Below are 21,991 nucleotides of genomic sequence, written 5' to 3'. Positions count from 1 at the left end.
AGACAGACAGAGACAGAGACAGAGACAGAGACAGAGAGACACAGAGAGAGAGGCAGAGAGAGAGAGAAAGCTGAAATACCAACAGCTAAGCCCAGCACCTTTACAGGCCTAAATATTTACAAATAACAAGAGCTCCATGTGGGGTTGGCCACACTAAGAGTCCTTGCACATGAATTTTTTTCATTCAGTCAGGATATTTGAGCTACCTATTTTCCTGGTGAGTTGAGTTCCATGGTAAACGAATCACTTGTCTAAGTCACCACTAGAAATGACAGTGGCAGAAGCATCCAGGAGACTCCAAAGCCCACGTGAGGTGGGTCTGCCTTCAGTGACGGGAAGCATAGAAACCCTGCAAATGTGTGCTACAGGATCATTAGCATGATTTAATGAGCCGCTCCCTAGAGCCAAGATTGTGGACAGCTCCATCTGACACGGCCATATGGGCCACCACACCAGGGAAGAGGCTAACTATCCTCTAGCCATTCTGGGAAGCCCTGCCCTGGCCAGAAAGAGGAAGTTGTGATTGTGATGCATTAAAAAAACAGGGAGAGAAAAAGGGAGGACCACTAGCTCTTGGGAAAGAGGATCATCTGGCTGAATCTTTTGCCTGGAAGCTTTTCCACCAACCTAAGCCCAAAAGAAAGGCTGTTGCTTGTAGGTCCAAACGTCAGAGATGGTGTTGCTTGAACACTGTTAGATCAGAATGGCAGTGTTCTCAGCATCCTCATCCTAGGCCTCCAAAGTCCATGCCCCTTGCTTTAAAGTAAGCCCTTTACAAAGAGAGGCCAGGAAAGGCCTAACTAACGCAGCCTGTGCTTGCCAAGGAGACCCATTCCCGAACAGATCATTGCTGGGCCTGAAGCTCACCCCATCCTCTGGAGCAGAGGAAGAAAACCAGTTCAAATGGCTCCTGTCCTTAAAAGCAGGAGAGCATGGAGCCCCAAGGAAAACAGACCTCTGGCCAGAAGGTGGTCAGTGCGGCAGGCATAATGACAGCTGTCCCCTTGCCTTCCAGGAGCTGCCCAGGCCTAATGAGCAAGTGGAGTTTGGCTGGCTATAAGCTCCTCCAGCTGTGCGTTGTCAGACCCAGAGTGCTGACTTCAGACTGTCTGCTCCTCCTCCTCTGTCCTCTTCAAGCCAAGGAAGCTGAAAGTTTGGCACTGACCACATGCAGAATGGAAATGCTTCTGTTTAACCTTGTTTCCAGTGTATTCTTTCCCTCCAGGAACAAAGCATGCTACTTTCTTTCCTGGAATCTAGTCTGTCGTTGACACGTACCCTGGGTACACTAGGGTGAATGAGGAGTATTCTGAATCAGGAAAGAGTTTAAGATTCCAGGCTATGTGGTCACAATGGTCCTATATGGAACCAGCACGCAGAGGAGGCCAAGAAGCAATGCACCAATCAATAAGCCCTCAGTCCTGTCACCAGTGTCCCAACCATCCTGAAGGGCCTTGCCAAAAGATGAGGTTTGACCCAGTCAACTGGATGGTTTTATACAGGACACGTGAAGCTGAGTAGGTCACAGCAACAGTAATTATGAGTGACTCGAACTCCATACTCCTAGGTCCTGTCTGCATCACCCCTGCCCAGCCTGCAGGGCAACCCCACATGGAGGATGGTGGGCTCCTCCCCATCCCTGGTAGAAACAAAACGTGAGACACTCTGCATGCTGCAGCAGCAGCTACCACAGCAAAAAGAAAAAAGCAAGTTCAAAGGTAATTGGACAAGGAATTTTAAGCACGGCTGTTCCCGTGGCAAACTGCTTCATGAATACCCATTGGGATCTCTCCATATGGACAGCAGAAGGAATCCTGCTGTTCTTTTGCTAATAAAAACTGTTGTGATTAAGTTTTTCAATCCTCTCAGAACCAGGCCTCTGTGGGGCCACAGCATGGCACACTGGGAACATGTCTTCCTGGCTGACAGGAAGCACCCCGGCTATAGAGGGGTGCAGAGACCCAAGCCCACCATGGGCAGAAGAGGGTCCTCAGGGGAGTGTAGCACTAGAGGAAGTGTAGGTATTCCTGGGACTATGTAGCCTCACACACCAGGCATAAACAGGTGCACCGTTGTCAATGGAGCACCTTCCATAAACGGTCCAAGGGACTGGGACCTGCAGTTGATGGGACTGAGCTGAGCCTGCAGTCAGCTGGGTTTTTTCAGTCTCTCTAGTGGAACTACGTTTGGTTCATTTTACCTCATCCCTCCGGCCCATTGTATGCTTTAGGAAGAGCTTTTTCCAAAGTCTAGAGTCAAGATTTACAGAGCCTTATGCTTCATCCTCTCCAAGCCTGCCTGGCTCCCAGTCTCAAATAACCCAATCCCTCGCCTGAATGGTCCTGGGCTTCTTATAATATGTTCACCATATGTTTCTAAATCAGAGATGTGGTTTTTTTTCTGTCTTTTCACCCCAGAAATTTCAAGGCTCCTTGAGGTCATTGGTGTCTTACCTCTGAGGCCCTGGGACACAGTAGGCATACCATAAATGCATTCTAAGAATAATCTGATTTAATATAAAGTTTAGGAGAGTGAGATTATCATAATTCAAGAAACCCAGAAGATAGAGTAAAACAGTCATGATTCTATGAGATCTGGTCATGCTTTACCCTATTCTCTCCATCCCATAAACAGGTAATGGTCATTAAAAGCTTGGCTAATTGGCCTTGTGTTGATCAAAGTAACATGTACAAGTACACACAGAACACACAGGTTGGAAAGCATACCCAAAACACATGCACACCAGAGAAAACAAGTGTCCACAAATATCCAACATCAATATGCACTTAATCTCCAACATACAAAACTTCTTGTTTTCGAGATGAAGCAACATGGAATCCTCCTCCTCCACCATTGCTCCTCCTCCTCCTGCCACCATTGCTCCTCCTCCTCCTGCCACCATTGCTCCTCCTCCTCCTGCCACCATTGTTCCTCCTCCTCCTGCCACCATTGCTCCTCCTCCTCCTGCCACCATTGCTCCTCCTCCTCCTGCCACCATTGCTCCTCCTCCTCCTGCCACCATTGTTCCTCCTCCTCCTGCCACCATTGCTCCTCCTCCTCCTGCCACCATTGCTCCTCCTCCTCCTGCCACCATTGCTCCTCCTCCTCCTACCACCATTGCTCCTCCTCCTCCTGCCACCATTGTTCCTCCTCCTCCTGCCACCATTGCTCCTCCTCCTCCTGCCACCATTGCTCCTCCTCCTCCTGCCACCATTGCTCCTCCTCACAGAGTTAGTTGGCTCAGTGGTTAAGAGCACTTGGTGATAGAGAAGACCCAGATTCAGATCCCAGATCCCAGGTCGGGTAGCTCACACACTTCTGTAACTCCAGTTCCAGAGGATCTGGTGCCCTCTGCTGGCTGTCTCAGGCACTGCATGCATGTAGTGCAACTGTCTGTGCAATCAGAACACTCATACACACAAAATAAGATAAATATTTCTTAAATAAAAGTATTAGCTCACCTGAGGATTTAATCCCTTTCATACTTCAGCATAGGCTAGTAGGCTTTTCCATCATTTCTGAATGTTTGTTGATTGACGTTGAATGTTTGACTACAAAGAAGCTTTCCATTCGCTGTGGTGCTTTGAACTTCACTTAATAACAAAACAAAAACAAAAACAAAAACTAGAAAGTGGAGCAAGGCCAGTAGACAAATGAAATCATCTATGTTTACAATTTAACTTAACTTTGGACCTCCTGCCCCTACCCGGGTTGCCTTATATGGCCTCAGTAGAAGAGGATGCACTTAGTCCTGCTGTGACTTGAGGTGTCAGGGTGGGTTGGTACCCCTTTGGGGCCCCCTCTCTGAAACGAAGTAGCAGGGGATATGGGGGGGGGGGACTTGACAGTGTGACTGGGTGGTGAAGGGGGAGGGGGCTGGCTTCAGGCTGTAAAGTGATTAACTTAAAAAAAGAAGAAAATTAATTTTAAAAAACTAACTTATCAGGCCAGGTGTGGTGGCTCACTCCTTTAATCCCAGCACTCTGGAGGCAGAGGCAGGTGGATTACTGTGAGTTCAAGGCCAACCTGGTCTACAAAGCAAGTCAAGGACAGCCAAGACTAATACAGAGAGACCCTGTCTCAAAAAAACTAAAAACAAACAAACAAACAAACAAACAAAACTAATTTATTTTTACACAACTTGTTAAAACAAAAGTTATAAGGTATGGCTGTGCCCCTAAACAAAACAGTCTTAAATGTGTTACTTAGCCACACTAGGCATCTATACCTTATGTGGTAAGTGAAGAATGTTGAGAGTATCTGAACTCTAGTATGGGGCTCTGACATAGATGGCACTGAATGACATCTGTGCCTTCCCACAGCATCAACCACCAGCTTTCCAAGGCTTCTTTGTGCAAATAATCCCCAAATCCCCAACCTAATCCACAAAGGGCATACCTTGCTCAGCTGCCTTGATGCTAGGAGGGCTCTGCTCCACACTGTCGCCCGGGGACACTGGCAGATGGGAGAAGCATGCACCTGAAACCCTGGGCCTGCTCTTTTACTGCAGCAGACAAGAGAGGCTTTGGGGTCACACACAAGCTGTCGTGTGCTAAACTTATAAGGGACCTGCCTCCTTCCCATGCACAGCCCAGAGCAGTCACAGTCCTGGAGAAGTCACTGTTGTTGATGTGCATCCCAGGACACTGAACCATCCCGAGATGTGCCCCACTTCCACTGTACCCTCCACAGAGCCGACTAAGCCACTCCCCCAATGGCCTAAGCCAGGCTGCCTCCCTTAAGACCATCCAAATATCACTGCCCACAATCCAGGGTCAAAGCTCCACCACAAGGCCAGTGTGGTCCTCACGTACAGAAAACAGAGTCTAGTTGACTGGTGACACTTAGAACAAAGCCAAGACAGCCATTCTCAGGTCCCGGAGCCAGCACTGTGCCCACTGTCTTGGAGCCAGAAGAACAAGTCCCGAGTGCATGACCACCTGCCACTCTCCACTTCCTGTCAGACAAATTACCCAGATATAAAAGGTTCCCCTGGCAAACCCCTGCCTCAGACCCTCATCTCTCTGCCACCTGGTAGGACCTGCACCTCCCACACACTGGCCCTCCCCAGTCAGAGGGCAGTCTCTTGGGAAGAGCCTCCACCCAAATGGCCATGCCTCTGTCTTTCCTGGATTTCTGACCTCTGGAAGTCCCAGCAGCAGAGAGAAGATGAAGGAAGGACTTTTCCATCAAGACGGTTCAAAGAGGGGATGGGAGTGTGGCTCAGCAACAAAGCGCTGGCCTAACATGCACAGAGCTTCAGGCTCTGTCTCCAGCACTGCCAAAAAAGAAGGGAAAGGTGTCTCTTCCCTTCATCCAAAGAACAGCTTTGACCATAAAGGAAGACACAGGGTGCTCCAAGCAAGGCCTAGCACCCCCGAATGGAGAAGAAAGGAGGACTGTTTATGTCCACTGGCTCACTCTCTGCAGGGGAGCTGGAGTCACATGTAAACTGAGGTAGCGCCCAGCATAGAGAAAGTGACAAGATGGCCAGTGAGACTGGGACTGTCCTCAGCTAACATCTCAGCATGAGACTGCTCTTCCCATATTACAGATGAGCAAGCCAACCCTGTGGTTTGGATGAAAACTGGCCCCCATAGGCTTAGGTATTAAACCACCTGGTGCCCAGATGGTGGTGCTGTTAGGGACCCTTTAAAAGGTGTGGCTTTTGCTGGGATATATATGTCACTGGGGGTGTAGCACATATCTTTCTATTTTATTGGGGTTCCTTTTACCTCTACCTCCTTTCCAACCCCCCAGCACTAGGTAGGAGAGAAAGAAGGTTAGAAGGGAAAGGGGCAGAGTATGTCTTTTTAGCTACTTCCTGATGGTTAAGGATGTAGTTCCTTGGGGCAAGTCCAATCTTTGTTTCTCCGACTTCTTCTCAAACTGCACTAACAGCAACCAGGAACCACAGGGGGAGCCCCAGCAGCCCCTCCCCTTCCCAGCTCTGGTATTTATACCCTCTCAGAGTTTTCAGAATTAAACTCTCTGCAGCTGGCAAAAATCACGTCCCTGCCAGAGCATGAGACAACCACAGTTAACAGCTGTGGACCAACTAAATCAGCTCCATACACATAGGATTAAAACAAAACCATGTTTACACAACATAGCATAACTGAGTTTTTAAAGAAACCAAAACTTCTGCTACACGGTTGCGGGTGGGGGTGGGGCAGGACTTGAGACTCTGAAGCGTCATCTACTTCCAGTTTTCTTTCTCTGCTTCGCGCTTGTGGTTGAAGGTGTGACCTCTAAGCTTCCTGCTCCTGCCACCATGCCTGCCATTTGCCCATATGCCTTCCCACTGTGGTGGGATCTTATCCTCAATAAACTCCTCCTTCTATAGGCCACATCTGGTCGTCATGTTTTATCACAACAGCAAAACAATATATGAGGCTTCCACTCGTTGTGTGAGCATCCCAGGTGGCTCCGCTAGCACAGATAGAGCTCAAGGGCCTGTCAAACATCCTACACTGCACAGGCTCTGAGGACCATCTGGTTAGAGAAGGTGGTTAGAACTCAGCTCAGTCAAGATTTGCTAGGCACTGTCCAATGCTGATGTGGTCCCGAGCAAGTGAGGGCGATGGGTGCTGACTCCTGTCCTGGAGAAGCCTGGGTCACAGCAGGAAGTGCCACGTGGCTATTGGAACTGCGCTCTCCAACTCGCTGCTCTTGTCACACTCTATACTTTATTGTGAAATACCAGAGACTGGAGGAACCAGAGAGGGCTTTCTAGAGAAGTCTGTACTTGAGCCACTCCTGAGTCTTATGTGACAAGTTGGATTCCGGCAGGCAGAAGGGTTAGTTAGATGAAGGGACACAAAACTGCACATTTTGCATGACAGCCATACCTTACCAGGAAGAGCTCTGACTTTAACATCTACAACCTGAGTTCATGTCCTCACCTACACTTTGCCTTCGGACAAATCCCTGCACTCCTTGACACCTGTTTCCTCATCAGTAATGTGAAGATCCTGACGCGGGTACCACATTCCAGGCCCATCAGGAGGTTGCATCAGGAGGTTGCGATAGGGGCTGATTGGAAAAACACTGGGTAAATGATAAACACACAACAAATGTGGCTCATCACGGTTGCTATGGCTACACACAGGGCAGCAACGGGAACCACATTCCCAGCTGTGAGCCCCCATGATGAGGCAGAAACTATGGCCTCAGCAAAGCAGGTGGGTTGAGCCCCCCCCCCCCCTTGCTTTGCATCACAGAGACAGAACTTTGGAAGCAAGAGAGCCCGCAGCTCTTGGGTAGGACCCAGAGGGCAGGAAACACAGCATAGGCAAAAGTGATATGTCCTCTGAGCACCATGAGGACCAAAACCCAGTGGTGCAGGAGGCAGAGTGGGTCGCAGCTGTGCCTCCTAAATATAGCCTGACTTCAGCTCCCCATGGAGTCGGGGAGTCTGAGCCAGCTTCCAGGGGAGGTTCTAAAAATAAAACTGCCAGCAGGCCTCTCACTCTCCTCGGCCTGCTCAGGGCCTACAGGTTGAGACTGCACCTGGGGGCCAGGAGGAGAGGGTGGAATGAGGCACTGGCCAGGCTCAGAGTATACAGTAAACTATCACTGAGTCTTTCCAGAAGGACCAGTTCAGCCAATTAGTTTTTAAATGTCTATATTACCTAAGCATAGTCATAGGCCTCACCATGACATTCTCATACATACATGATGTAGTTGATCATATCTGCCACCATCACCTCCCAGTGTGCTCTCTTGGCCCCTCCCACTTCTACTGATCACCTTTCTCTTCCCATGAGTGCCCCCTTCCCTATTCTACTTTCATGTCTTCTTTCTGCTTTGTGTTTGACTCAGTAGTAAGTTTTGCTCGGATTGCCTACAGGAGCATGGCCCCTTACTAGTGGCTATACCCCTGAAGAAAGTGACTCCACCTCCCTTAGCAATGCTAACTGCCTATAGATCCTCCAGAAGAGGTGGGGCCATGTGAGTCCCTCCTGCTTCCATGACAACGTTGATGGGCCGAATCTCTCACACATCATGTGCAATGCCCACAGCTGCTGTGGCAGTTCCAAACAGCCTGCCCCATGCTCAGGCTGCTCCCTCCTTCCTACCTCTTTTCTGCAGTGTTCTTTGAACCTCAGAGGGATCGATGCAGACGTGTCATCCAGAGCTCAGCTAGCTTCAAACAGATGCTTATTTGCAACATTTGGAGACGTTACTGCTGCCGAGTGCATAAAAAAATGTTCCTCTGACCAAAGATAACAGCAGCATTAATCTGTGGGGACAAACATAATTACTTATAAGTCATTTCGACAGCAGCCAGCCCATTCTTACACAAAGAGACTGCCTCTATCCTCTGTACACTCCTTTTCACTGCCTTCACCTCCCCAGTCCCACCAGAGTTCGATGCCACCCCAGTCTTCCCTAGTCTGGCATAAAAGAGGTATAGAACTCCCCGAGGAAAGAGAGTATCTGTATCTATTCTTTCAGGGCAGCTATTCGGCTTTTGTTGACTACCTAACCTTTCCCTTTGTCTCATATCCTACCTCCAACCCATAAAAAAAATCCCACAGTCTCTGCCCTTACTGGGATGACTATCATAGAAAGACTGATCATGCTAGGTGTTGAGGAAGAGGTGGGGAAGAAAATTCTTATGTGCTACTTGAGGAATGGTTAAACAAAAAACAATGGTGGGACAGCTACCCACAGGGTTAAACCCATTCCTACCAGAGTACTCAACTAAATACAGCTAGCCATTACTCAAGGGCAAATAAGCAGATGTCTGCAGAAAAACAGTTTAGGGCAGCTGGATATGTAATCACCCTCGCCTGGAAACAACTCGCGTGGTCATCAGCTAAGCTCTGTCCATATCAAGAAGTATGAAGGGGTGAACTATTGACACAGCTGATGCATGAGTCTCAAAATTATATCAGTGAGAGGCAGAAGTACATACAAAATTTGAGAAAATTCATATCTATGTATACATACTCATAAATATATAACATTAGCATAAATAAGATCAACAGTTGCCTGGGACACAGAGGGAATTGGAGGCAAAGGTTAATATGCATGAACAGGAAGGAGAGTACCAAAAAATAAGGAAGGATGGAAACGTTCATTTCCCTAGGTATTGGGGTGACATTATAGATTAATTGTATATATTAAACTCATCAAATATGCATTGTAGGTGTGGCTTCTTTATGTAATAGAGGTCAGCAAAGTTCTCTTCCAAAATGTATATGAAACCCAACCATTTCTTGCCACTCTGCTGCCACCCATCTTGGCCCAGGCAAGGATTGCCTCCTCTTTCTCCTCCTCCTCCTCATCCCAATCCTGATGAAATGCCACTGTCACTAGAACATGCTATCCTCTGTGCTATGGCTCCCTGTTGCCCTGCCCACCTATCTCAGGAGCTTTGTTCATTGGCTGATAATAATTCACAGCTTCCCCTTCTACAGAGACTGTTGGCCAACAAGTCACCTGCCAAGGAGGCTACAGCTCTCACCCACAGGGCATATGCAGCTCCTGCAGTATATGACAGTCCAGCAGATAATTTTGCAATGGGGTTTATGGGCAGCCTAGGCTAGCTTCTGAGCTTCTTTCTCTACCCTAGCCCCATTCACTCCCTACAAGCTACTCTGGGTAGGGCGCTCTCAGTAAGTGCCTGCACTTCTCAGGTGCAGAGAAACAATCTAAGACATCTGGGATCCAAGCGGTGCTAGAAAGTTAACCTGAGGATGGGATTCTCGGAAGAGTCACTCACCTGGAGATAGGGAGAGAACCGTGTGTTCCATGTACTTGGTGGAATTCAGTCCAGTTGCTTCTACTGGTGTGTGCATGTACATATGTGTGTGCATGCATATGTAATAGATATAGACAAATATAGATATATAAACAAAGATATAGCTTATATAGATAGATATAGATATGAGTGATATAGATACAGCATAGATAGAGATATGTTTGTGTGCTTGTACATGTGTATGCAGGTGCATGTGGAGGTGTATGAGCAGATATGTGGAGGCCAGGGGTCAATATCAGGGTTCTTTCTTCTATAGCTCACTTTATTTTTTTTCAAAGATTCACTTTCTTTTTTATTGTGTGTTTATGTGTGCATGTGTACACACGTGTGGGTGCCTATGGAGGCCAGAGATGTCAGGTACCCTGGAGCTGGACTTACAGGTTGTTGTGAGCCTCCAGACATGGATGAGGGGAACTGAGCTCAGGTCCTCTGGAAGAGCAGTATTCATTCTTCAATACCGAGCTAACTTTGTGGCCCCATCCACTGTTTTGTTTTGTTTTGTTTTGTTTTGTGACAAGGTTTCTCATAGAACCTGGAGCTCATTGATCCAGCATTTAAGTCACACACACACACACACACACACACACACACACACACACACACACACACAGAGAGAGAGAGAGAGGGGGGGGGAAGATCTGCAATCAACTCCAACTTTTAGGTAGATGCTGAGCATCCTAACTCAGGTCCTTATGCCAGCATAGAGCCATCACTCTATCCCACTCTATCCCAGTTGCTATGACTTTTACCTGTGGAGCTGGGCTGGATGGTGGGAGACAGACATGAGCAGACTTGGGTGGTAGCCCCAGAGACTGAGAGAGATGGGAGAATCATAAGTACAAGGGCTCTCAAATGGGATAGCTGTTGTTGAACACTTTAACTTTGAAGAGAGAAAATGACAAGCTTGAAACAAATCAATCAGCAATGTAAAGCAAGTGTGAGAGGCAGAGAATGTCTTGAGTGGCATTTAAAGAGATCCTTGTTTCCTGAGGTTAGACAGCAGAGAGTGCTGAGGTCAGACATGGGACATAATTGCAATTGCTTCCTTAGTCCAGCAACTCTCAGCTGCCAAGTTAAGATCCCGATGGGAAGAAATGGCACCCCAAAACATAATCTAGAAGTATCCAAGTTGATACACTTGAACACTTAGGGTTTCCAACCTGCCTGCAGCCCCAGTACTCTTTCCGGTGGGATGACAGTTGTTCTCCTTGCCATCACTGCCATGGCAGAAGTCTACCTGCGCTGCCAGGAAGTCAGGTACTTTTCTGTATGGAGCTGACCCTCTTTAGCTACCAGAAGTGTAACTGAGCCAAATCACATGCCAGGATACAAGGTAAGTGTCTAATCGGCTAAGAAACCCACCTGTGAAACTGTGAGACCTGGCTAGTACAAAGCAGGAGACAGTGGCAGGCAGGTAAGGAAGCTGGTGCCACGAGGCTGGCACTGTAATGCCCCATCTCACAGCATGAACCACACTAGGAGCTGGCTGTAATGCCAACTAACTCTACGTCTTGGAAGTTACTATGACAAGTCATGGGGAGGAAGCCACAGACTCTCTTTTAGATGGGTATGGTTCTTGAAACCTAATTTGTTGACTTGCCATTTGCAGAAAAATGTTTGCTGAGATCTGATGCGAGAAAATAAGAACTTGATGTCACCAGGACCCAAAATAGTAATACTTAGAATCATTGCAAACCTATCGCACTCTCAACATCCTGGAAAAGACCACTGGTCTGTCTCCAGAAGGAGTATCAAGACCACCCAGTGGAGGGAGGACGGCTTCCTCAACAAACATTGCTCAACCGACAAGCAGGTATCCACAAGCAGAAAGGTGCAGGTGGGACCTTACCTGAAGTAAAAATATTTGCAAATAATACGTATGATGATAAGAGTCTAGTACTCAAAATATGTATGAAGAACTCTAACAAGCAGACAACAAAAACAAGCAAACAACAACAACGGAAAAACACAGTCTAATCTCAAAAATATGAACAGAGGACTTGAATGGGCAGCATCCATGTGAGAAGATGCTCACAGTAACTGGTCACTTGGTGAATGGAGATCAAAGCTGCACTGGGGTTCCACCTCACAGCTACTTGGAGGACAGTAGTTAAAATATTAAATACAAAAATAATGGGTGTTGCAAAGCCATTTGTACATTGTTGGTGAGAACGTAGGACTGTAACTCGCTTTCCATGATAACAATGAAAAACAACTTGGCAGTGCCTCCGAAAGTTAAATATAGATTCACTTAATGGCTCCACAATTCCACTCCTAGATGCGTCCCTAAAATGTTTTGGTTTCGTTTTATTTTTTCTGTTTGAGATAAGGTCTCCCTAGGTAGCCCAGAATATCCTGGAAATCCTCCTGCATCAGCCTTTCAAGTGCTGGCATTACAGGCATGTGCCACCATGCCCAACTGTGCAAAACAATTTAAAACATATATTCAAACACACGGATATCCTGAAATGTTCATGGCAGTGCTGTTAAGAAGAGCCAAATAGTGGCAACTATTCAAATCTGACCAATGGATGAATGGCTGAACAGATGCATATATAAATAGACACATAGAGATGGGCGTAATAAAATATGTCCCCCTGTAAAAAGGAAGGAAGGGCTGACAACATTGCTGTACTTCAGAGACATCACGCTAATATTCGTGCCATAAGTGGAATTACGTTAACTCCATTTATAGGAAATGTCTACAAGAGACAAATCCAGGTAGGCAGAATGCAGCTTGGTGGCTATGAGGCCTGCGGTGGGTCAGGAGAAAGTGCTTAATTGCTTTATCGGAGGAGTGATTTGGAACTTGACAGGAATGGTAGTTACACAACATCAGAAATGTCCTAAAGTGCCACTGAATTGTTACCTTTAAGGTGGTTGATTTCATGTGATGTGAATTTTGCCTCAATAATTTATTAAGCAGGGAAAGGATGAAAATGGAATGATCAGGAGGCTGAGCTGAGACGTCTGGCACACTAGGATCCTTAGAAAGGAGCAGGGAACTCCATCTTCCATGGAGTGAGGGGAGCACTATAGGGAAACACTGGCCTTGCTGGGATATGCTTGGATGTAACTGGGGTCCCTATGGTGACCTGAACTGAACCGAAAAAGATTAGCAAGGACAGGAGGTGGTTCTGACTTCCAAAAGGAAAGTGGGTAGAATTGTCTTATAAGCATCAAAATTGGGGTGACAGAAAGGAACCAGGCCAACCTACAAATGTCAACAACTATGGCCTACACACCAAATCCTGCTTACCCTGTTTTTTGTAAATTTTTATCAGACAGAGTCGTGCCTGTTTAATTAGGTACTATTTGCAGCTCCTTTGAGGCTGCAGCAGCGAAAGGGGTAGTTACAAAAGTTATCCAATATCCGCAAAGCCTAAGATATTTATAGATCTACCGAGGCCTTTCTAGGTGAGGTCATTGACTTCCAATCCATGGAAACAACTAATGAACACAAAATTCTAATGGACCCGTGGTGGCTCTTTGTAAATGGAGAATCAACAGAGATGAAGGCTGAGCTTAGGATCACCAACGAGAAAACAAAACTTGCCCTGTTTCCAGATCTATGCCAGTTCTCAGACCCAGAATCCATCAATGGAGAAAGAAGCTATGTCCTCAGAAGAAAAGGGAAGCTGGTAACATTGTAGCCATAGGCCCATTGCCATGGTCTCAGGGAACAGAAGACTTACAACAAAGAACAGAACATCCAGCTGTCCTGTGGGATGTTAGAAGCAGCTGCTTGGTTGTTGCAGGTGCACTAAGATGCAAAACTTAACCATAGCCCCTTACCGTAGAGTTGTTAGAGATTGAGCTCAGCACAAAAGCTAAGAGCTCTCAATCACTCATCCCATGTCTAGAATATGAGTGAAGCACACACACACACACACACACACACACACACACACCACACACCACACACACACACACACACATGACACACACACACCACACATACACGACACACACCACACACACACACACACCACACACACACACACACCACACACACACACACACACATGACACACACACACCACACATACACGACACACACCACACACACACACACACCACACACACACACACACACACCACACACACACACACCACACACACACATACACGACACACACCACACACACACACACATACACGACACACCACACACACACACACACACACCACACACACACACCCCACACACACACCACACACATACACACCACACACACACACGACACACACACACACCCCACACATACACACACACACACACACACACACACACACACGACACACACACACATACGAAAAAAGCAAGTCAGATGAACCCTGTCATTTCCTACAGCACAGTGTCCTATTATAAACCAATTAGTAACCCATGTATCACTTCTAAATCTGATGTGGTACCTACTGTCATATTTTGGAATAAAGTATGCCCTACAGCTTCAAGCGCTGAGCACTGCACTAGCAATATTTTGGGGAAGTGCTGGAAATTTTGGATGGTATGAGCTGGCTGGAAGAAGTAGCTCACTGTAGGTGTATCCTTAAGGCTGTATCTTGCCTTGATATCTCTCTCCCTCCCTCCTTCCCTCCATCCATCCATCCTCCCTTTCTCCTTCTCTCTCTCTCTCTGTATGGGAGACAGTCTGTCTGTCTCTCCACCTCCTTCCAAATACTTCTGCTACCATGATGCTCTACCTCACACCTAACTGTGAACAAATATCAACTGAAACCGTGAGCTAAAGTCATCTTTCTTCCCATAAGTTGATCGTGTCTGGTGTTTCATCACAGCTGTGACAGGCCAGCTGACACAGTAACCTAGAACACATCAACATAACGGCAAGCAAGCAGGACAGCTCACTCTGAAGAATCCTTACACCCATCAGAAGAAACATCTCCGGCTCGCATCCATTCACATGAGCTGAGCATCAGTATCCCTCCACAGGTCTGTCTTGTGGTTCTGGTGAGTCTGTCTTCTTCATTAACAATATATACAAAAGGGTCTGAGTTACTCAGCCTCTCCACAGGACCACACTGATCCGCTGTGTTGGTAATGTTATGTAAGTATGGCCTTAGTGCAGATGCAATGAAAATGTGATAAGAAAATTGAGGACAGGATGAGCACCCCTTTCCCAAATTCTGAGGAGGAGCTGCAGTGCTTTAGACTTGAGGTATTTTTTGTGACCCTACTCATGTTGAATGGGCACAGATTTTGTTAATACTTTATACACATAGTCAGAAGGCAATGTTGCATGATACTTTTAGCCATTCTGCCTTGTGACTGGGACACACAGACACAGACACACACACACACACACACACACATACACACACATACATACACACACACACACACACACACACACACACACACACACACACGAGGTCTGCTGCTTCCTGCTCTTCATTCAGGAAAGGTAACTCACAACTGCCTGTAACTCCAGCTCTGGGCGATCCATCGGCATACAAACACATAGCATTCACTCACACAGACAGGTACAAAATATAAATGAATCATTTTAAAATAATTAAGAATACATGCATTGTTCTAAGGCAGCCTCTAGCATGATACAGTAGGCAGACTGCTAGAGAGAGAAGAGAATATTTAAGCGTAGGCTATCCACTGACCTGAGACAAGAACTGCCCATCATGGTCCCTCCACGATGGAAGTGGAATATCCAAGATCAGAATTAAAAGGGGGCAGGGACAGAATTCACACATTCAATGCTACCAAATGTTTTCTCCAATGTGTGTCCTCAGCTCACACCTATACCTTGATGTAGCAACTAATAGGAACAAAAGCTCCAGTTTGGTCCACAGATACAGCGAATATTGCCACACTACAAACATCCTCAAGGAGCCCTGAAGTCTTCCAATACAGCAGTGGTTCTCAACCTTCCTAATGCTGTGACCCTTTAATAAGGTTACCCATGTTGTGGTGATGCCCCTCCACCATAAAATTATTTTTGTTGCTACCCCATAACTAATTTTTCTACTGTTGTGGATCATAATGTAAATATTTGTGTTTTCCAGTGGTCTTAGGCGACCCCTGTGAAAGGGTCGTTCGACCTCCAAAGGGGTCACAACCCATGGGTTGAGAACTGCTGAAACAGAGGGAAAGATTCAGATGGATGAGGTAGGGATAGACACTGACTGATGAAATGTGGTAAATAGTATACTCTTTGAGTTGAGAGTCTGAAGGAACACAACTGAAGACAAGGGCAGGGCTGAGGCAGAGACACGTGAGTGGGTCCTGGGAAGCAGACACAAGTGTAAAGAACTTTGAGTCATACATTAACACACACTCTGGGTTCACCCACTGTGAGAACCTAGCCAGGCGATGTAGTCAGCTCAATCTTAGGCAACTATTGGTTTTCACAGAAGCAGAGAAAACAGAATGGCATGAACCACCATCAGTGTTCCACACCCAACAGTGTAGACTGTCATCTGGAGTGTAACTGTCTTTGCTTTTTGGGTAAGTAAATCTGCAGGCACAGAAAAGGTTATCACCCAGCCAGGCAGAACTATCCTTGATCATCAGAAGCAAAACACAGCTTGATATCACTTGATGAGAATATGGAGAAATTTAGCTGGAATCTAGTTGTTCTCCTGGGGTTTCCAGGTACCCCTGTACCTAGCATGACCTGAAAATTGTCACTTACAAATTGGTATGGGCATGGTAATCAGGATCTGACTCCTTAGAGGTGAGTGGCTGTGTCACACACCCGGAACGGTACGCAGGCCAGCAGATGTTCCAACCATGGACAAGAAAAGTCTGAAGTAAGCAGTAGAGAAAGGTGCTAATGAAGGGAGAAAAAAATCAGCCTGGCCTCTAGACTAGCTGCTGCAGTGGAGACTGTAACTTAGTGTATTAACCCCTCAAAAGCTTACCTAGGACTTGTGATCACAGGATTACAGAAATGCTCAGACTAGGCAGTCTTCACTGGATATGAAGATTAACTGCAAAGTGCACACGGTGAGCCACAGCAGAGGCTATGGGTGACCCCACCACCACCACCACCACCACCACTTACTAGGCCAGGGCACATCTCAGCTTCAAAATACCCTGACAAAATGAAACTTGCTGGGGGGGATGGGGAGTGGTTTGTTTCAGTTTACAATTCCAAGTTCCAGTCAAGGCAAAACTTGAGCTGGTCGCGTCACAGCCAAAACTGGAAGTCAATGAAGGCACGCACAGTAATCTGCTTGCTTGTGCTCAGTCCCATTTCTTTACTCTTACATGGCTCAGGGCCCCTTGCCTAAGAATGATGTCACTCATAGTAGGCTAGGTTTTCCCAAACAACCCCCAACAGACATGTTTACAGGCCAACCTGATTTAGGCCATGTTCCTCACGGAGACTCCCTACCCACGCTAACATCACAGCTGTTGCCCTTCTCCTCAGAGCTCCTCTTGGTTGACTGGAGTGGCTTTGCTCAGAAGTTATACCAGGCTTCCTGGAGGATGGAATCTGGACTAGTGCCTGGCAGACACGGGAATACGCAGGTGACTCCTCTGTTGTGGGGTGGTGCACACGGTGGTCTATCATTTATAGCCCTGTCATTCTCCATGGGCCAGACCTAAGCAATATTCCATGTGGGTCAACTTTTCATCCTTTCCAGCCTGCTTTACTTTCCCAGGCTTGGGGAAGCTCAGAAGCCAAGGCTGTGGCCACAGACACCAACTTCATGAACAGGCAAGCTAAGCCTTTACCTTGCATCTTTTAGGTCAAACCTTGGTGCCACGATTGTGCTAAGAGAGTGGAGAAATGGCCTAAAGAATTCTTAATTTTAATTGTCAACTTAATTGGATGGAAGAAAAAAAGCACAGAGATTAGTAAAGCGCACCAGGTATGTCTGTGGTGGTGCTTCCAGAGACAATTAAATCACAAGGGCTCTGATCTAACCAACAGACTGACCCACTGGTGGATTCATAAGATGATGGCATTTGGGGATTGTGGTGGTTTAAATGAAAATGACTCCCATAAACTCACAGAGAACAGCATTTTGGGAGGTGTGGCCTTGTTGGAGGAACGGCGTCAATGGCCCACCAGCTTTGAGGTTTCAGACACTCAAGCCAGGCCTAGTGGCTCACTGTCTCTTCCAGCTGCCTGCCAATCTAGCTGTCGAACTCTCAGCTGCTGATCCAGCACCATGTCTGTCTACATGCCGACATTCTTCTCATCTTGATGATAGTGGACTGACCCTCGGAACTGTAACCCAGCCCCAATTAACGCTTTCCTTTGTAAGAGTTGGAGCGGGTATGGTGTCTCTTCACAGCAACAGAAACCCTAAGACAAGAGCCATGGAGAAAGGCAGGAACTAGGACCTGGGTGGAGAAAGTAAGTAACTAGAGAAGTGTCCTCTGGGGCTGAGGTGGTTTGAATGGGATGCCCTCCTTAAGCCTTAGGCATTTGAATTCTGGGTCCCAGTTGGTGGTTATTTGGAGAAGAGGCATGGTCCGTCGTACTGGAGGAAGTATGTCACTGGCGGGTGGGCTTTGAGCTTTAAAAGTCATCATGTGCCATTCCTTGTGTTTTAGTTGATTTGTTTTTTGTTGTTATTGTTTAACAACCTTGACACAAGTCAGAATCGTGTAGGAAGAGGAAACTCGGCTGAAGTCTCCATCAGATTTCCTGCATGCAGGTCTGTAGTGCATTTTCTTAAGTGACGATTAAGTAACGGGGAGTGCCACCTTGGGCAGGTGGCCCTGAGTTGTATAAGAAAGCAGGCCGCGGAGCAAGCCATTAAGAGCAATCCAGTGGGCAGTGGATTCTTCTCTGGCTTCTGCTGTGGTCCTGACTGCCGTCCCTGACTTCCTGCAGTGATGAGCTGTGATGTGCAAATGTAAGCTTGAAGAGATCCTTTCCTCTCCAAGATGCCTTTGGTCGTGGGGTCTTATCACAGCCGTGCAAACAAACCCTAACTAGCATACCCAGGTTGTTCTCTTGGCTTCCTGTTTATTATTCAGGAAATGAGCTCACATATGTTGCTTCAGCTGCCTGCCACCTGCTACCTCCATTCCACCATCATAGTCCCTAAACCTCTGAAACTATATGAGGCCCCAAATACACCTTATACAAGTTTCCTTGCTCATAGTGTTGTATCATAGCACTAGCAAAACAACTAATGTGGGACTATACCTCATCCTGGCTTCTTCCTGCTACTGCTCCATTCTGCTTCCTGTCCACCATGAGTGAATGATATCTCCAGAACCGTGAGCAAAATAAGTCTTTTCCTCCCTTAATTGTTCCTGTAAGCATCTGGGCACAGCAACACACAGTGTTTAAACAAAAGGTGCCTTATAGACAGTTTTGGTCTCCTGTGGTCAGCCAGTAATACAAGTGACACAAACTCCTAAAAATTGTAAAAGGCAAATGGAAACTAATACCTTTGCACATGTGTTTGTGGTGCACACACGTACATGTTCATGTGTGTGCATGAGTACAAGTAGATGCATATGCACATGTGATAGCGTGTGTGTGTGTGTGTGTGTGTGTGTGTGTGTGTGTCTCCAAAGGTTGGTGTTGGGTATCTTCCTCAATCACTCTCCTCGTAACTTTTTAAGACAATGTCTTAGTTAACTTTTCTATCACTGTGCTGAGACACCGTGACCAAGGCCACTTATAAAACATTTATTGGGACTTGCTGTTTGAGAGGGTTAGTTTAGTCCATGGCTGTCATAGTGAAGCACATGGCAGCAGGCAGACAGGCATAGTGCTGGAGCAGAAGCTGAGAGCTCTCATCTTCAGACAATGAGCTCGGGACAGAGAAAGCCCGCTAACAAGGAATGGGTTGAGCTTTTGAAACCTCAAGGCTCACGCCCAGTGACACACCTCCTCCAACGTGACCACATCTCCTAATCCTTCCCAAATAGTCCCACTGAGGACCAAGCATTCAAATAGGTGAACCTATGGGGAGCATCCATATTCAAACCATTGCAGACAAGCTCTCTCTCACCGGCCCTGAAGCTCGCTGATTTGGCTGGACTGGCTAGCCAATGAACTTCAGAGACCTTCCTGTCTCCTCTCTCCATTCCCAACACTGTCGTTAGACACAAGCCATGGCCACACCTTTTGGCTTTTTGTGGAGGTGCTGGGGATCGAAACTCAGTCTTCGTACTTGCATAAGAAGCACTTCACTGACTGAGTGATCTCCCAGGCCTTCGCACAGAACCTTTTTAACCCCTGTCACATGTCAGGCATGATGCCACATGATACTAATGAAGCTTCCCAGTAGCTTTTTATTAGCATTCTTACTTTGCCCGGGCAAGGGATTGCTGATACAGAAAGGGTTGCAAGTTCAGACGCTGTTGATGACCAGATAGATAAGAAATGAGGAAAGGGTCCGCGGGAGCCAGCAGCTGGGGCTGAGGAGACTGAGATGAGCCAGACAGCCATCTTAATAGAGAAAGCAGCCCCTGCTCAGCTGAGTGGAAAGCTGAGCACATGGATCCGTGTGGTTACTCAAAGGACTTTTGTCTGAATCCTCTCATGTTTAACTCTTAGCAACTAACTCCACAAATTATAAAACACCATGAGTGTCACATCTGACCTGTGGGCCCTGAGCTTGCCACCTTTGCAGCCACCGATTCAGATGCTAATAGATATTCACATATAAGGGCTCAAAGGCCCTTCATACCCAATACTTTGTCTTCTTGTGTTCTTGTGGTTCTAACACACTCGTGATGCCGTGACTCCAGGTCTACGCAGGCTGCCTTTTCCCCTTTCTCCTGTTTTTTTTTCTACAAGACTGAAGGTATCCCAAAGACTTACTGCCGAGACGATGTGTGCACCCTCCCGGCATCTAGTTTTTATTTCTCTAGAGACGGGAAGGAAGCACAGCAGGCCAAAGAAAGAAAGACTCGGGGCCTCAGATGAAGCCGTCATCCCCAGTCTGTTGAACGGCTGGCTGTGATCTTTTTGTTCCTGAGCTTGCCAAAGCAGGCAGTCCTACCTTCATGGCAGGTGTGCAGGGGTGTAGAAAAGTCCCAGGGCTTACGCATAACCCCCCAGTGTCATCACAGCTAGGTCAGAGAGTTTTATCGGGGACTTTTTAGGAAGCCACACCTCCCAGGATGATGGCTTTCCCAGGAAGCAGCTAGAACAGGCAAGTACAGGCCTCCAGCCAAGCGACACAGCCAGCATCACTTGTCACAAGGACAGCCCTAACAGCCCTCCTCCTCACCTTGAGTTCTTTGGGAATTCTCCCCCACTCCTAAATTCAGCCCTGGACTGCTGGTCTCAAGCTGGCTCGCCTATCGGTCCCGATGTAGGTCTCAATTTGCAGCCTGTAAAGAGAGGCTCTTCTGAGCACGGCAACGGCTGAGGAGTACTTTGGAGCCACGTACTGCTGCTGTTGCTAAGAAACGGGCCCTCTAAATTCAATTTACAAAAAAAAAAAAAAAAAAAAAAAAGATAGAGTGAGCCAGAGAGAGAGAATGAGGGGGGATGCTGAAACATCTGGTTATCTTCCCTGGCTGTCTCCGGTGACCGTGAAAATGAGATAAGGACGGTCCAAGATGGATGCGCTGGCGTCAGATCCATTCCTGCCCTTCCTCTGGGCAACTATTTCAGATCTGCAGTGGGCGTGATGGGCACAGAGGAGGAAGCATCTCCTTTTGAGAAAAGCAGTGGATAAAAACACTCCTGTCCCCAGCCCCCTAAAGAAAGGACTCAGGCCCAACACAATGAGCTCAGGTCCCTATGTTTGACGCCCCCACCACTTCCACTACTGAGACAAGCCACCCTGCATATTTGTATAATCTTCTCTACCTCACTTGAGATTTTCACGGTACATTAACTCTTTGGGTGTTGATATTATTTTCTGCAGTTCGCAGGTGAGGGGAGGACGGGGAGCCGGTTATCATTCTTCATCTGTGGAATAGCAAGTCCTAACCCTGCGCTGTCGATAGAGGGCGCGGCCACTCACCTCCGTCAACTGCCAGGTTAGATACTGATCATCCACAAAATGGATCCAGTTTGGGAAACGCTGTATTAATGAGAAATAATTTTCCTTGTGCTACAGAATGAATAAACACTCCCCTCCCCCAAAATATATATTGAAACCTTGATCCCAACGCAGTGGCATTTGGAGGGGAGGTCTATGGGAAGTGACTAAGTGATGAACGGGTAGTCTTTCGGTAGGATTCGCACCCTGTTAAGGAGAAGCGGGAGAGGCAGTGTTTCCATTCTCTCTGCTCCCTTCCTGTGA

At 47.1% G+C, this 21,991-nt stretch overlaps 1 long non-coding RNA gene across 1 annotated transcript; it reads right to left on the bottom strand.

Annotated features, from left to right (window-relative positions):
- Positions 1-3,464: 3,464 nt before the first annotated feature.
- On the bottom strand, positions 3,465-21,180 carry LOC311605603. Its single transcript, XR_014782025.1, has 3 exons — positions 20,966-21,180; positions 8,082-8,245; positions 3,465-3,593 (listed from the first exon to the last, which is right to left on the bottom strand). It is a non-coding gene; the product is annotated as an uncharacterized lncRNA (long non-coding RNA).
- Between the last annotated feature and the right edge of the window lie 811 nt (positions 21,181-21,991).

This window comes from Acomys minous (assembly GCF_964271855.1).
Source record: "Acomys minous genome assembly, chromosome: 9".
NCBI lineage: Eukaryota > Metazoa > Chordata > Mammalia > Rodentia > Muridae > Acomys > Acomys minous.
This window is presented reverse-complemented; position numbering and strand designations above follow the sequence as displayed.